At 37.9% G+C, this 17,423-nt stretch overlaps 1 protein-coding gene across 5 annotated transcripts in view; it reads right to left on the minus strand.

Annotated features, from left to right (window-relative positions):
• Nucleotides 1–15,177, minus strand: part of Cog1 (conserved oligomeric Golgi complex subunit 1) — a 96,866-nt gene extending 81,689 nt beyond the window's left edge. Inside the window, exon 1 of one of the 5 annotated variants that reach the window (XM_076207785.1) lies at nt 14,917–15,175. The gene's annotated coding sequence lies outside the window, so the exon portion shown is untranslated. Of the gene's footprint in view, nt 1–14,912 lie in introns of all 5 variants that reach the window. The other 4 variants (XM_076207784.1, XM_076207783.1, XM_076207782.1 and 1 more) reach the window with 4 other exon arrangements.
• Between the last annotated feature and the right edge of the window lie 2,246 nt (nt 15,178–17,423).

Here is a 17,423-nt window from a genome sequence, read left to right on the forward strand (position 1 = left end):
TACACTTTTCTATGATATCTTTTTCATATTTTCTCTTTTCCTCTCTGCACATTTGTACATATTCATTTCTATAACAGGTATATATTTTCCATTTTTCAGGTCTTCTGTCTTTTTTCCATCTGGTCCAGGCTTTGTCTCTTTTGTCTTTTAACTCCCTACAGCTTTTGTTGTACCAGCATTTTACATATTCTTTTTCTTGTTTTTGTCTTGGGACATACTTTTCCACTCCTTTTTTGTACATTTTTGTCGAAATATTCCATTTCTCTTCTACTGTTGTTTCTTCTTTGTATATTTCTTCCCAGTTTTCTTGTTGAGAGAATTCTCTTATTTTATCAAAGTTTGTTTTTTCATACATCATTCTTCCTTTTCTGTATTGTTCATTTCTTTTCATATATTTTTCTTCATTAAGTTCCAGTTCAATCAATATGTGGTCACTTTTACTTATTGGTGTTTTATATTCAATTTTGTCCACTATTCTAGGTTCAGATGTAATTATTAGGTCTAGTCTCGATGGCTCTTCTTCATTTCTATACCTAGTGTTCTCCTGTATCCATTGTGTCATTGTATGGTCAGTAACCATCTCAAGTAGAGTGTTTCTCCATGAGCCGTCTCCACCCTTTACTGTCATTTCTTCCCAGCAGATTTCTTTGCAATTAAAGTCGCCCATCATAACTATTTTTCCTCCCTCTTCCATTATCTTGTTTAATGTTATCTTTGTGTCCTCTAACATACTTTTATGTTCACTCTCCTCCCATGAGGCTGTTTTCGGGGGCACATAATTTATCACAAACTTTCTGCTCTTCTTATCTCTGTCTTCTACTTCCATCATTATCATCTCTACTGTATTCTTTCCATATGTGACACACTTCACGTTTATATCCTTCTTAGTCAGGAACATAACTCCACCCCCTTGCTTTTTCACTCTGTTTCTAATCCAATAATTATATGCATCATGTCCTACACTGTTGGGTGGTAGTGGGCCTTTTAATTTTGTTTCTACAATTCCCATTATGTCTGGTTCTTTTTCTTTCAAATAATCATTCAGCTCATTCAATCCTGTTATTAATCCATCTATATTTGTGTAAGACGCTCTTAGTTTTCTGCCACTTCCATTGTGTTCTCTGTTTCCCTTTTGTTTTTCTCTTGTATGTCGACTTTCTTTAGTTTCATATTCACTACTCTCCAATAGAATCTCTCTTTTTCTGACTCCGTTCTTATCTCGTTTTTTTCCTTTGCTTCAAGTCTTTTCTGTTTTTCTTCCTCTCTTTCCTCTTTATTCATTTCCCTTTTTATCCATACCTTTTTATATTGTTCACTTGTTGCTAGTTTCCCTGTTTTGGATAAGATATTCTCAGCCGTAGTTTGTGACCTGAATTTAATCTTAATTGGTCTGGTCTTGTCTGTACTATATTTCCCAAGCCTGAATTTCTCTTCGATTTGTTTCATTATTTCTGGTTCATCTTCCTGAACTAATTCTAGTAAATTTCTTACTTTTTCATTTTCCTCTTTGATTCTTGTGGTTCTATCTGGGTTATGTTTCTCTTCCATTCCTAGTATAATTATACATTTCTTTTTGTCTGCTAAGTCTCTTACTATATTCTCCTGTCTCATCACTTTAATAACTGAGTTTTCAGTTTGTTCATTCATTTGCTGTCTGATTATGTCAGTGAATGCAACTTTGCTATTTTCTTGAATTTTTTTCCAACCCTCCTTGTTCTCCTTATTATTCTCCTTTAAGACTTTATTCTCATCTTTTACTTCTTTTAACTGTTTTTTTTTTAATTCTTCAATTTCCTTAGTTAAGTTTTTGTTCGCCTTCTCTAGTTCTTCCAATTTTTTCAACCCTCCGTATAATGTTAACATGACCGAACCTACGCTCCAAGTCCTCGATCATCTTATCGACCTTCTCTTCTAGTCTTGTCAGTCGGGGGGGTTTGTGTCCCCCCCACCCTCTTTAAATCCCTGGAAAATATTCTCATCACTTTCTACTGTATTGCTCTTATCTATACTTCTAATCTTTACATTTTTATTAGACATTTCATCATCGTCGGGGGGCCGTTTGTTTACCTTTCGCCTGTCTGCCTGGGCCAAGTCTACTCCTTCCTCATTTCCTTCCATTTCCCTCAGTAATCCCTCCCCTTCTCCTCTTTCCCTACTTTCCTACTACCCCACGAGCAATTTCCCCCCACCCTGTAAATACAATAGGCACTTCTCTTTGCGTTGGGATCCACAAAACTTCAATTTTCTTCAGAACGTCTTCTAAGCCGTCCATTCGTTGAAGTGTATTTACCTAGTTGTATTTACCTAGTTGTATTTTACAGGAAGGGGAGCTATGCTCGTGGGGTCCCGTCTTCATATCTCATTTTATCTAAACTATTTTTAAATTCATGTATTGTTTTTGCACACACCACTTTCTCATCTAACTTGTTCCAACTGTCTATTGCTCTGTGAGGAAAGCTGTTCTTTTTCAAATCTCTTCTATAGCTGTCTTTTTTTATTTTCTTTCCGTGTCCTCTTGTATTTCTGTCATCCCATTTTATCAGATTCTCTCTATCAGTAATTTCTATGCCTTTCATGATTCTGTAAATAGCTATCAAATCTCCTCTCTCTCTTCTTTGCTCTAGTGTCTGTAGTTTAAGTTTTTGTAGTCTCTCTTCATATGATAGTTTTGAGAGTGTTGGTGCCAATTTTGTAATTGCTCTTTGTATTCTTTCAAGTTTTTTTATACATTTTTTTGTACTTGGTGACCATATCGTTGCTGCATATTCCAATCTTGGTCTTATCAGGGTGATTAGGATTTTCCTCACCATTTCTTCATCCAGGTATGTAAATGCCACTTTGATTGTTCTTATTAAATTATAGGTTTCTCCAAAAATCTTATTTATATGTTTCTCAGGTGACATATTATTCATAACAATGACTCCCAGGTCCTTCTCATTTTCTACTCTTTTTATTCCTTCTTCTCCCAAATTATATGATCCTGTTATTCTGTTTTTGCTTTTTCCAAATTCCATTATACTACACTTTTTTGTATTGAACTCCATCTCCCACTTCCTACTCCATTCTTGTACTTTATTTAGATCTCTCTGTAGTGATTCACAATCTTCTTCAGTTTTCATTCTTTTCAGTAGTTTTGCATCATCTGCAAAGAAGCTCATATAGCTTTCAATTCCTTCATCCATATCATTAATATATATAGCAAACATTATTGGGGCCAGAACTGTTCCCTGCGGGACACCGCTTATTACTTCATTCCATTTTGAGTGCTGATCTCTTATCACTACTCTCATTTTTCTTTCTTGCAAAAAGTCTTCCATCCAATTTAGCAATTTACCTTGTATTCCTCCTTCATATTCTAATTTCTTAAGCAGCTTCTTATGTGGTACTTTGTCAAAAGCTTTTTTTAGGTCTAGAAATGCACAATCAGCCCATCCATCTCTTTCTTGTATTATATCTATTAGCCTTGAATAGAAACATATTAAATTGGTGACGCATGATCGTCCTTGTCTGAATCCAAATTGCCTTGGATTTAGTACGTTGTTTTTTTCCAAGTATTTTACCCATCTACTTTTGATAATTCTTTCACATATTTTTGCTATTGTACTTGTTAGAGAGACTGGTCTATAGTTGGTAGGTTCTTCTTTATTTCCTCCTTTATATATAGGTACTATATTTGCTTTTTTCCAATCTTCTGGAACTTTTCCTTCTTTTAAGGAACTGCTTATTATGCTATGTATTTTGTCTGCCAGTTCCTTCCTGCATTCTTTCAGAATCCAGTTTGCTATTTCATCTGGCCCATGCGATTTTCTGACATCAAGATTACCCAAGTGTGTCAATATTTCATTCTTTGTTACTTCTATTTCTTCCATAGGGGGGACTTTTTCCTTCCACTCAATCTCTTCAGGTTGTATATTTTCCCTTGTAAACACTGATTTAAAATGTTTGTTCATAATTTCTGCCATTTCCATTTCCTCAGTGTATTCAACTCCTCCTTGTCTTAATTTCTCCAAGTCTTGTTTGTTTTTCAGTTTATTGTTTACAAATCTGTAGAATAGTTTTGGTTGATCTTTACACTTTTCTATAACATCTTTTTCATATTTTCTTTTTTCCTCTCTGCACTTTTGTACATATTCATTTCTATAACCAGTATATATTTTCCATTTTTCAGGTCTTCTGTCTTTTTTCCATCTGGTCCAGGCTTTGTCTCTTTTGTCTTTTAACTCCCTACAGCTTTTGTTGTACCAGCATTTTACATATTCTTTTTCTTGTTTTTGTCTTGGGACATACTTTTCCACTCCTTTTTTGTAAATTTTTGTCAAAATATTCCATTTCTCTTCCACTGATGTTTCTTCTTTGTATATTTCTTCCCAGTTTTCTTGTTGGAAGAATTCTCTTATTTTATCAAAGTTTGTTTTTTCATACATCATTCTTCCTTTTCTATATTGTTCATTTCTTTTCATATATTTTTCTTCATTAAGTTCCAGTTCAATCAATATGTGGTCACTTTTACCTATTGGTGTTTTATATTCAATCTTGTCCACTATTCTAGGTTCAGATGTAATTATTAAGTCTAGCCTCGATGGTTCTTCTTCATTTCTATACCTAGTGTTCTCTTGTATCCATTGTGTCATTGAATGGTCAGTAATCATCTCAAGTAGAGCATTTCCCCATGAGTCATCACCACTCTTTACTGTCATTTCTTCCCAGCAGATTTCTTTGCAATTAAAGTCGCCCATCATAACTATTCTTCCTCCGTCTTCCATTATTTTAGTTAATGCTATCTTTGTGTCCTCTAACATACTTTTATGTTCACTCTCCTCCCATGAGGCTGTTTTCGGAGGCACATAATTGATCACAAATTTTCTGCTCTTCTTATCTCGGTCTTCCACTTCTATCATAATCATCTCTACTGTATTCTTTCCATATATGACACCTTTCACGTTTATATCCTTCTTAGTCAGGAACATAACTCCACCCCCCTGTTTTTTCTCTCTGTTTCTAATCCAATAATTGTATGTATCATGTCCTACACTGTTGGGTGGTAGTGGGCCTTTTAATTTTGTTTCTACAATTCCCATTATGTCCGGTTCTTTTTCTTTCAAATAATCATTCAGTTCATTCAATCCTGTTATCAATCCATCTATATTTGTGTAAGACACTCTTAGTTTTCTGCCACTTCCATTGTGTTCTCTGTTTCCCTTGTGTTTTTCTTTAGTATGTCGAACTGCTTTATTTTCATGTTCACTACTCTCCAATAGAATCTCTCTTTCTCTGACTCCGTTCTTTCCTCGTTTTTTGCCTTAGCTTCAATTCTTTTCTGCTTTTCTGCCTCTCTTTCCTCCTTATTCATTTCTCTTTTTATCCATACCTTTTTATATTGATCATTTGTTGCTAGTTTCCCTGTCTTGGATAGAATTTTCTCTGCCGTTGTTTGTGACCTGAATTTAATCTTAATTGGTCTGGTCTTATCTGTACTATATTTTACTAGTCTGAATTTTTCCTCAATTTCCTTTATAATTTCTGGTTCATCTTCCTGGACTAATTTTAATAAACTGCTTACTCTTTCATTTTCCTCCTCAATTCTTGCGGTTCTATCTGGGTTATGTTTCTCTTCCATTCCTAATATAATTATACATTTCTTTTTGTCAGCTAATTCTCTTACTATATTCTCCTTCTGTCTCATCACTTTAATAACTGAGTCTTCATTATGTTCTTTCAATTGCTGTTTGACTATGTCAGTGAATGAAACCTTATTCCCTTCTTGAGTTATTCTCCAATTTTTAACTTCTGTAGCTATTTTCTCTCTATTTTCATTACTATTCTTCTTCAATTTCTCATTCTCCTCCTTTACATTTCCTAACTGTCTTTTTAGGTCCTCTATTTCTTCAGTTAAGTTTCTGTTAGCCTTCTCTAGTTGTTCCAACCTTTCAATTCTCTGGAAAATGGAGTCTACATTACCTAACTTACGTTCCAAGTCCTCGATCACCTTATCAACTCTCTCCCCTAGACTTACCAGCCGGGGGGGGGGGGTGTCCCCCCCACCCTCTTTAAATCCCTGGAACATATTCTCGTCACTTCTGTATTGCTCCTCTCTATACTTCTAATCTTTACATTTTTATTAGACATTTGATCCTCGCTCAGTCTTTTGTTTACCTTCCGCTTGTCTGGCTGGGCAAAGTCTACTCCCTCCTCATTTCCTTCCATTTCCCTCAGTAATCCCTCCCCTTTTCCTCTTTCCCTACGTTCCCACTACTCCACGAGCAATTTCCCCCCCACCCTGCAAAAACACTAGGCACTTCTCTTTGCGTTGGGATCCACAGACTTCAATTTTCTTCAGAACGTCTTCTAAGCCGTCCATTCATTGAAGTGTGTGTGTGTGTGTGTGCATGTGTAGTTACTTAACTATAGTATAGTATGTATTTACCTAGTTGTATTTTACAGGACTAGCGCTATTCTCATTTTGACCTGTTTTTGTATCTCTGCACATCCAGTTTGCTTTTGAATTCGTGTATAGTTCTGGCATTAACTGTTTCACTGTTCAATTATTTACATAATTGTATTTACCTAATTGTAGTATGCAGGAAAGGAGCTACACTCATTGGGTCCCATCTCCTATTCTCTAATTTTCTAACATACTTAGACTCAAATTCATGTATGGTTCCATCTTATTATATATCTTTGATTTCCAATTATCATATTTAGATTTGAACTCATGTACTGTTTGAGCTTGGGCTATATCACCTAAGCTATTCCACATATTTATACATCTATATGGAAAACTGTATTTCTTCACATTCTTTCGACATGTGGTCTTTCTTAATTTACTTCCATGACCTCTTAAAACCCTCCCATCTTTAGTTAGATCACTTCTGTCAATAACCTAAACACTGGAGATCACTTCTATCAATGACCTGAACACTGGAGATCACTTCTATCAATGACGTGAACAATGTAATCACATAAGAACAAAGATTGGCTAAACTGGAACTGCCAACCCTGGAACAAAGAAGAGAACGAGGAGATCTATTGGCCATTTACAGAATCATGAAAGGCATGGAAGTCCTTGATAGAGAAGACTTATTAAAGTGGGATAAAAGAAGAACAAGGGGACATGAAAAGAAATTAAAAAAAGATAGTTATAGGAGAGATCTGGAAAAAAAAAAGTTTTCCACACAGAGTGGTGGATATCTGGAACAAACTGGATGAAACAATAGTGTGTGCAAACACCATACAAGAATTTAAGAACAAACTAGATGTTGCGAGATACAAAGATGGGTCATTACGAGCATAGCTCCCCTTCCCATATAATACAACTAGGTAAAACTAGGTAAATACTTTGATCTTTCAAGGTCAGCAGACCCAGTACATTTAGTCTTTCCTTATATGGCTTATCTGCTAGGCTGGGGACCAGTTTGGTTGCTGCCCTTTGTATTCTCTCAATCTTGCTTATATCCTTTACTCTGTGTGGGGACCATACTATCGACACATATTCCTGTCTTGGATGTATCACTGTTTCAATGAGTTTTTTCAACATCTCTTCATCCATATAATGGAACACCACTTTAATCTTCTGCAGTAGTCCATATGCTTCTCCCACAATCCTGCTAATATGTCTATCAGGTGGGGACCATACTACTGACACATATTCCAGTCTTGGATGTATCTGGGTTTCGATGAGTTTTTTCAACATCTCTTCAACCATATAATGGAACACCACTTTAATCTTCCACAGCAGTCCATATGCTTCTCCCACAATCCTGCTAATATGTCTATCAGGTGACAGGTTGTCTTTTATCAATACTCCCAAGTCTTTCTCCTCTTTTGTTATTATAATGTGTTCGCTTCCCAAGGAATAATTAAAAAGATGTCCTTTTGCTGCTATTGCCCATTTCCAGTACTTTGCAATTTTTGATATTCAATTTCATTTCCTATTCTTGGCTCCATGCAAAAATGGTATCTAAATGTTTTTGCAATATTCTACCATCCTCATTTTTCACTCTTCTTTTGACTTTTGCATTATCTGCAAACATGTGGGCATAGCTTGTTATTCCTTCCATAATGTCATTAACATAGACAAGAAACATTATTAATGTAAGCACCGAACCATGTATTTACCTATTTGTATTATACGGGAAGGGGAGCTATGCTCATAGTGACCCGTTTTTGTATCTTGCAAGATCAAGTTTGTTCTTAAATTCTTGTATTGTATTTGCACACACTATTTCTATATCTAATTTGTTCCATATATCTATCACTCTGTGTGGGAAGCTGCTCTTTTTCAGGTCTCTTCTGTAGTTATCCTTTTTGAGTTTCATTGCATGTCCTCTTGTTTTTCCTCTGTCCCACTTTAATACGTCCTCTCTATAAAGGCATCCTTTTCCTTTCATAATTCTGTAGATGGTTAGTAGGTCCCCTAATTCTCTTCTTTGTTCCAGGGTATTCGGCACATTACTGCTCTCCAGCTTGACATCTTGTACTTTACAACTGTCCTCATGTATCTTTCCTTCAAAAAGTCTTTAACCCATATTGATAGTTTGCCTCTCAGTCCTCCAACATGCTCCAATTTCCACACAAGTCGACTGTGAGGTACTTTATCAAATGCCTCCTCTAGGTCCAGGTACATGCAGTCCATCCACCCCTCTCTCTCTCTTGCAGCACATCAAACTGACTGTCTATCAGAATCTTCATCTTTTCAAGATATTTGGTCCATCAATCTTTCACAATCCCTTCACATAATTTCACCATTTTGCTGGTTAGTGATATTGGCCTATAATTTAGTGGTTTCCTTGTTTCCACCCTTGTGAATTGGCACCACATTTGCCCTTTTCCAATAAAGTGGCACAGTGCCTTCTTTCAATGAACATGTGATAAGACTGTGGGTCTTGTCCGCTAGTTGTTCCCTACATTCTTAAGTATCCAGTTTGAGATCCCGTCAGGTCCTGAGGATTTTGTCTCTGTGTGTGTGTATGCATTTACCTCGTCGTATCTTATGGGAAGGGAAGCTACGCTCATGGTGTCTCATCTTTGTATCTCACAGTACCTAGTTTGCTCTTATATTCATGTATGGTGTTTGCACACACTATTGTTTCATCCAATTTGTCCCAGACATCCACCACTCTGTGGGGAAAGCTGTTCTTTTTCAGATCCTTTCTATAAATGTCCTTTTTGAGTTTCTTTTCATGTCCCCTTATATTTCTCTTATCCCAATTAGTAAGCCTTCTCTATCAAGGACTTCCATGCCTCTCATGATTCTATAGATGGTCAATAGGTAACCTCTTTCTCTTCTTTGTTCCAGAGTCATTAATTCCAGCTTTGACAATCTCTCCTCATATGACAGTTTTGAAAGTGTTGGGGCCATCTTCATAATTACTCTTTGGATTCTTTCAATTTTCTTTATATTCCTTTCAGTACTGGGTGTCCATAGTGTCGCTATGTACTCCAGTCTTGGCCTCATCAGGGTGACTAGTATTTTCTTCATCATTTCTTCACCCAAGTAGGTAAAGGCCACCTTTATCGATCTTAGCAAGCTGTAGGTTTCTCTGACAATTTTATTTATCTGTTTATCAAGAGTCATGTCTTTTGTGATAATTACTCCCAGGTCTTTTTCAAAACCCACTTTCTTTACTTCCTTTATATTAAATTTATATTGTCCTAATATTCTTTTTTCAATTTTTCCAAATTCCATCATGCTACATTTCTTTATGTTGAAGTCCACTTCCCACTTCTGACTCCATTCCCAAACCCTGTTCAGATCTCTCTGTAGCGACTCTCAGTCCATTTCAGTGCTTACTTTCCTCAGCAGTTTTGCATCATCTACAAAGATGTTCATGTAACATTCTGGACCCTCATCCATGTCATTTACATACATAGCAAACATTATTGGAGCTAATACTGATCCCTGTGGACACCACTAATCTATATCTTTGATTTCCAATTATCATATTTAGATTTTGTGTGTGTGTATATTTACCTAGTTTACCTAGTTGTATTTACCCAGTTGTATCTTATGGGAAAGGGGAGCTAAGCTCATGGTGTCCTGTCTTTGTATCCCTCCATATCCAGTTTCCTCTTGTATTGTTTTTGCACACATTATTTTTTCATCCAATGTGTTCCATACATCTACCACTCTGTAGGGAATGCTGTTCTTTTTCAGGTCCCTTCTATAATTGTCCATTTTAAACTTCTTTCCATGTCCTCTTGTGTTTCTCCTATCCCAATTTAGCAAGTCTTCTCTGTCAAGAACTTCCATGCCCTTCATAATTCTAGAGATGGTCAACAAGTCACCTCTTTCTCTCCTTTATTCCAGAGTCAGCAACTCCAATTTTATCAGTCTTTCTTCCTATGAATATTTTAAGAGTTCTGGGGCCATCCTCATAGCTACTCTCATGATTCTCTCAATCTTCTTTATATTCTTTTTTGTATTGGGTGACCACAGTGTTGCTGCATACTCCAATTTAGGCCTTATCATTGTGACTAGTATTTTCCTTACCATTTCTTCATCCAAGTAGGTAAAAGCCACTTTTATTGCTCTTAGTAAGTTGTAGGTTTTGCCAACAATCTTGTTTATATGTTTGTCAGGGGACATATCTTTTGTGATAATCACTCCCAGGTCTTTTTCAGTGTGTGTATTTACCTAGTCATATTTTACAGGAAGAGGAGCTATGCTCGTGGTGTCCCACATTTGTATCTTGCAGTGTCTAATTTGCTCTTAAATTCATGAATGGTTTTTGCACACTATTTTTTCATCCAGTTTGTTCCAAGTGTCCACCACTCTCTGTGGAAAACTGTTCTTCAGATCTCATCTATAACTATGTTTTTTTTTTTTTCCATGTCCTCTTGTGTTTCTCTTGTCCCAATTTAACAAGTCCTCTCTATCGAGTATTCCTGTGTGTATTTACCTAGTTGTATTATATGGGAAGGGAACTATACTTGTAGTGACCCAGCTTTGTATCTTTCAGCATCTAGTTTGTTCTTAAATTCTTGTATGGTTTTTGCACACACTGTTGCCTCATCCTATTTGTTCCAGATGTCCACCACTCTGTGTCAGAAACTATTCTTTTTCAGATCTCTTCTATAACTATCCTTTGAGTTTCTTTTCATGTCCTCTTGTTTTTCTTTTATCCCACTTTAATAAATCTTCTCTGTCAAGGACTACCATGCCTTTCATGATTCTGTAAATGGCCAATAGATCTCCTCTTTCTCTTCTTTGTTCCAGGGTTGGTTGTTCCAGTTTGGACAATCTTTGTTTGTATGTCAATTTTGAGAGTGTTGGTGCCATATCTGTTGTTGCTCTTTGGATTCTTTCTACATACATACATACATACATATACCAAAAGCTTTTTCCCCCTTACACAGGAGGTAGCCAAAAAACAATGGCATGGAAACCACTCCCACCCATTCCATTGCCTACGCACTCCACTCCCCTCTACCCTCCTCCCTCAATTTTATCTTGGCACCTCCTGGATGACAGGTCATCCCTGCATCTTGTCCACTGCCCTGAGTAAGAAGCAGTGCTGCAAGACACAGCACATTTACAGTGAGGCTGCTTCATATTCTTTTTTGTGCTGGGTGTCCATAGTGTCGTGGTGTACTCCAATCTTGGTTTTATCAGTTTGACTAATATTTTCTTTACCATTACCTCATCCAAGAAGTTAAAGCCCACCTTTATTGATCTTAGTAAGTTGTAGGTTTCTCCAACTATTTTGTTAATATCCTTGTCTGGTGACATGTCTTTGTTAATAATTACTCCTGGGTCTTTTTCTGAGCTAACTTTTTAAACTTCCTTTGTACCAATTTCATATTGCCCTGATATTCTATTTCTACTTTTTCCAAACTCCATTATACTACATTTCATGATGTTGAAGTTCACTTCCCACTTTTGTGTGTGTATGTGTATTTACCTAGTATTTACTTAGTTATATCTTTCGGGAAGGTGAGCTAAGCTGGTGTATTTACTTAGTTGTATTATACAGAAAGGGAGCTATGCTTGTGGTGACCCGTCTTTGTATCTTTCAGCATCAAGTTTTTTCTTAAAATCTTGAATAGTGTTTGCACACACTGTTTCTTTATCTAAATCATTCCAGGTATCCAGTACTCTATGTGGGAAGCTATTTTTTGTCAGATCTCTTCTATAGTTATCCTTCTTGAGTTTCTTTTTGTGTCCTCTTATTTTTCCATTGTCCCATTTTAATAAACCATTCCTATCTATGATTTCCATTCCTTTCATGATTCTATAGTCAGCAGATCTCCTCTTTCTCTTCTTTGTTCCAGTCAGTAACTCCAATTTGGACAATCTTTGTTCGTATGTTAACTTGGAGTTGGTGCCAACTTTTTCATTGCTCTTTGTATTCTTTCTACATACATACAAACATATACCAAGGCTTCCTCCCCCTTACAAGGGAGGTAGCCAAAAAGAAAAAGGCATAAAAACCATTCCCACCCATTCCATCCCTAAATACACTCCACACCCCTCCACCCTCTCTTTTATCTGGGCACCTCCTGGATGACGGGTCATCCCTGCACCTTGTCCACTGCCCTGGGTCAGAGGCAGTGTCACAAGATACAGCACATCCACAGCAAGGCCACTTCATTAAATCAGCAACCACCCACTACAAAAAAGGAAAAAAATGGGAAGAAATTCCTTTGGGCTGCATCAAAATTTTCTCACACATACTACCTCACCCCCATCCCATCACCCATTCCACCTCATGCATCACAACATCATCCATATACAACCATTTTCCATTTACCCCTGTCTTCTGTCCTCTCCCATGCTTCCTCAACAGACATTCCCCTCTTCCCCAAAGCCCCTTTCACCCCAATCATCCATCTCATCTTAGTTCGCCCCCTCATGTTCACTCCCTCCACATCTGCCTTTCATACCACTTTTACTAGTCTTTCTTTACTCATTCTTTCCATGTGTCCAAACCATCCTAATACTCTTTCATCCACCCTATCTCCCAACTCCCTTACCACCCCTGTTCTCCTCCTCACCTCGTCATTTCTCACCCTATCCAGCCTAGTTACCCCATATCATACTTCTCAGACACCTCATCTCAATCACATTCAAACTCCTTCTCTCTTCCTCTCTTATGTTCCATGTTTCTGCCCCATACAGTATTCTTCCTAATTTCTTTATATTCTTTTTAGTGCTGAGTGTCCATAGTGTTGCTGCATACTCCAGTTTTGATCTTATTAGTGTAACTAATATTTTTCAATCATTTCCTCATCCAAGTAGTCAAATGCCACTTTCATTGACCTTAATAGGTTGAAAGTTTCTCCGACTATTTTATTGATATGTTTGTCTAGTGTCACGCCTTTGCTGATTATTACTCCAAGGTCTCTTTCCGATTTCACTTTTTTTACTTCTTCACCAATTTTATTTCTTGGTATTCTATTTTTACTTTTTACAAACTCCATTATACTACCCTTCTTGATATTGAAGTTCACTTCCCACTTTTGAGTCCATTTCCAGATTCTGTCCAGGTCTAATTGTAATGATTCACAATCCTCCTATGTTCTTTACATTTGTCTATTATGTCCTTTTAATCATTTCTTTTTTGTTCCCTACATATTTTTACATATTCATTTCTTAGTTTTGTGTACATTTTCCATTTCTCAGATTTTTTTTTTTCCATCTTTTCCAGGCTTTATCTCTTTTGTCTTTTGTATGTATTTACCTAGTTGTATTTTACGGGACAGGAGCTATGCCCATTGTGACCCGTTTTCATATCTCTCCACATGGTCTTAGATCATGTGTTGGACTCATGATCAATAGCTATTTCCCTCCCAGGAGGTGCTCAAAGCTTATATGACCAATCTATGGATAATGCTGTGACCTTACACACACACATACACACACCTTAACTCCCCGCCCATGAGTTGGAGTAACAACTCACGGTGCAGCAAACCCAGACTACTGTAGTACCAGCCCCAAATGCTACCACTGTGCCATCAAATCGTGTGTGTATGTGTGTGCGCAAGCCTCGTCTTCATTTAGACATCCACCATGAAGGCCAACTTGGAAGTCTGCCTCTTTTCATTTTTATGATGCTTCCCTCTTGAGATAACTCAACAGGGCTGGTATACTATTGCTGACGACTGCCCAAGGTGCAGGTGCATGAAGAATAGGTGGCTCCTTTGGGACCCCTTTCAGGAACTTTTTCAAAACACTATCGAAGACTTCAGTACTACACTTGGTCAAGTCCCTGATTCTCCTTGGTAGCCAGTATTATGCGTATATAAGTTGATCCCTTGGGTCCCTCTTATATAAAACTGTTAGCATGAAGGGATGTAAGTCATTGAGAAATACCTTTGGGTATTCCTTTGCTACAGGTTCTTCTATGTCTTGGATGATACTGTTCCCTGATGGCACTTGCTAAGCTAATATTTTGACATACGAATGACAGCATACCACTCTCTTCTGTGCTGCATCGAATAAAGTTCCAAAGTTTTCAATCTTATCTAGTACAATAATCTCATCAAGTAAAGTTCCAAAGTTTTCAATCTAGTACAATAATCTTGATCTGTTTTGAGTGAACAACCTCTGAATCGTTCAAGTTGTTCAATATTCATTGTCATAGATTTTGTTTGGTGACCATACTTGACAGACATATTCAAGCTACGAGATCATGAGCAATTTGAATTTAATGAATTTTGAAGGTATGTAAAACTCTGCCCATCTGCTGCTTTGCAGTTTTTTTTAATATATATTGTCTGTATGTCATAAGTGCAATACCCAAAAGTAAACATGATACATCATTTCCTACAAAAATACCGGTATGTCAAGTTCCTTTCTGAAGCTGGTTACAAATTTAAATTCATTATGAATACTGAGAACTAACAATGGTAGTGTCAATGACAGTACCATATTAAAAAACATGCCACAGAGAAACTGTATAAACATAACGTACTTACTACACCTTAAATTAGGGGAGACTTGTTTGTTGTGTTGGCAGGTTTTATGACAGCCAATTCATAACGGGATAACATAATGAGGGTCATACTATAACATTTCCAATAGAACCCTCCGGTCAAGATAATGATAATAAAAGTACTTTTTTACATGCTTCGTTCAAGGCTCAAACTCAAAATGCATGTAAAACCAATATCAATCACTTTTTCTAAACAGCTGCGTTTGTAAATACAAGTTTGTTATTTGCGGTTTCAAGTTGGTAAATAGCTGTTTAAACAAAATGTTAAGATTATTCTATTACTATTTCAAGTTTTTTTTTCGAACTACTTGAATAGTATTCATACTTTTTTAACCACCATGGTTCATTCTGTCCCTGATTTTTTTTTTCTCTCTCTCTTTTATATGTACTGGACACCTGAATCTACATACTATGTGTTTGTTTTCTACATACATCTTATTTGTGAACTTTTTTTTAGTTTGCCTTGTATACAGGAAGCTGGTTTTCTATGTAGGCTACATCTTGCATATTTCGGATTAGTAGTAGTGTCCCGAAGACCGTAGTTCTGACACTTGAATCACTGAAATACAACCAGAAGTGTCATATATAATTTTCTTTGGTATAATATGCACTTGTATTTCATCGCCGACAATTAATCAGCACATTGAGTTTTGGAGATAAGCTACCAATCAATAAATCAATCAATCAGCCGTTCACTGTTTATGTAGTTGGGTAACATGAGCCAACAACACTTCATAGTAATTAACGGCAATCCAGACTTGAACAAATACGAGGATAATGCTGGCGAGCGGGTTTACACTTCTGACACTTACACACAATTCCCAGTCACGTAATTCTCTGCTTTCAGAGTTGTGTTGGGAAGGAGAAAGATTATACAACACCCGTCCGCCTGCCCCCCCCCCCCTCGCACCGCCACTGGAACGACTCTTCTGACTCTCAAACCCAACCTGGGGAAAAGCAGGAAAAGCTCATGCCTAACCTGGGGTTAAACAGGAACGCGCTCTCTACACGCGGGAAGTGAACTCTACTCACTTCCCGTAAGATACATACACACACCTCTCACGACCCACGCACAAACATCTACACTTCCTTTTTCTTCGACAAAAATTCGCTTCCTTTCTAACTTTCTCTTATACTACATCTTCTCATTTCAGGTTACCTCCCACTAAAGATTTTTTCGTTTTTCCACCTTTCTCTACTACTCCGCCTCCTACCATTTTCTGAACTTTTGGTGATTGTAATCCCGGTGTTGGCGCCGCCGTCCGAGTTCCCTGTCCATTTCTCCCGAGCCACGACCACCAACAGCCCCTGAACGTTCGCATAATCGCCCGGTGGCAATAGCCCTCTTTTATACAGTACTATCTTTTCATTTCCTTACAGACATTCTTCCCCTCCCACAAAAACCGATCCCGCGCAAGCGGGTGGTCTTACCTTGCAAGTCGCAAAATACGACCTTGAAATTTACACGATGATATAAAATGCTTCTGACTTATAATGACCTGTAATAGAAAAATAAAATTTACGAAAGTAAACTTGAGGACGATGTACCTGGGGCCAAGACACATTCAGTGTATTGCAGTTACTCCAACATTCAACTGAAGCGTTGGTTGGAGTGTCGAGGAGTAAAAAGTGGGAACAAGGTGGAAGGGTACGCTCTCCATCATGGCCACATTTTGCTAGCCCCATTGACTGGACGAGAAACGCCGCCTCACTATTTTAAAGTTACTGAAGCAGCATCGCTGCTAATGGGACAGCAAGAGCAAAGGACATAAGTGCGTGCCTTGGTGATACAAGGAAAGAGCTTCTCTGAACCGTGACATGAAAAATGAGATACGTAAGACTGTGTTGTGATATGGTTCGGACAAGCCAGGGAAATGAAACTTACGGTAACACTACGCACTCGGTTTTTATTTAACTCTAAACTCGTAAAGGGATGAACTTGATGTGGTATAGTGTACTGGGCATAGGAGTAATGTGAGCTAGGGAAAGGGTGGTGTACTGCGTGCCCGACCCGCAGACGCCTCCCACTACAAGGACCCCTTTCGTACTTATAACAAGCTTCCTTTATATATGTGTGCCTACAGCACCTAGCACCTTCGCCCACGCGCTAGTTGCTCTTTAGTTCCTTGGGTACTTGACGTGCCCCCTCTGTACGCATAACCTACCGATAAGTAAACCCACGAACTACACAACCTGTTTCACTGCCGCCCTTGCAACATGTTTGCGAATATTTGAGAGCAGAGGAGAACTTGAAGATTGGTGATGACTGTTGCTTGGAGAGGAGTATGTGGCAAGTTGGGTTTTAGCGCGTATCGTAAACAAAGCCCTAGAGTGGTTTGGCCGTGCCCAGCCACCACGTTTCCCAGAGACGCACCCTTTGTCCCGGGTTAACTCCGCCCCATACTAGGTCACGTGCTATAGGCCTAAGGGCTGATTGGACAGCGCATAGCAGGACGGCGACTAGGACCCGACGCGACCCCGCTCAAGCGA

Source organism: Oratosquilla oratoria, chromosome 24 (genome assembly GCF_046742065.1).
Source record: "Oratosquilla oratoria isolate Oo_2021 chromosome 24, ASM4674206v1, whole genome shotgun sequence".
NCBI lineage: Eukaryota > Metazoa > Arthropoda > Malacostraca > Stomatopoda > Squillidae > Oratosquilla > Oratosquilla oratoria.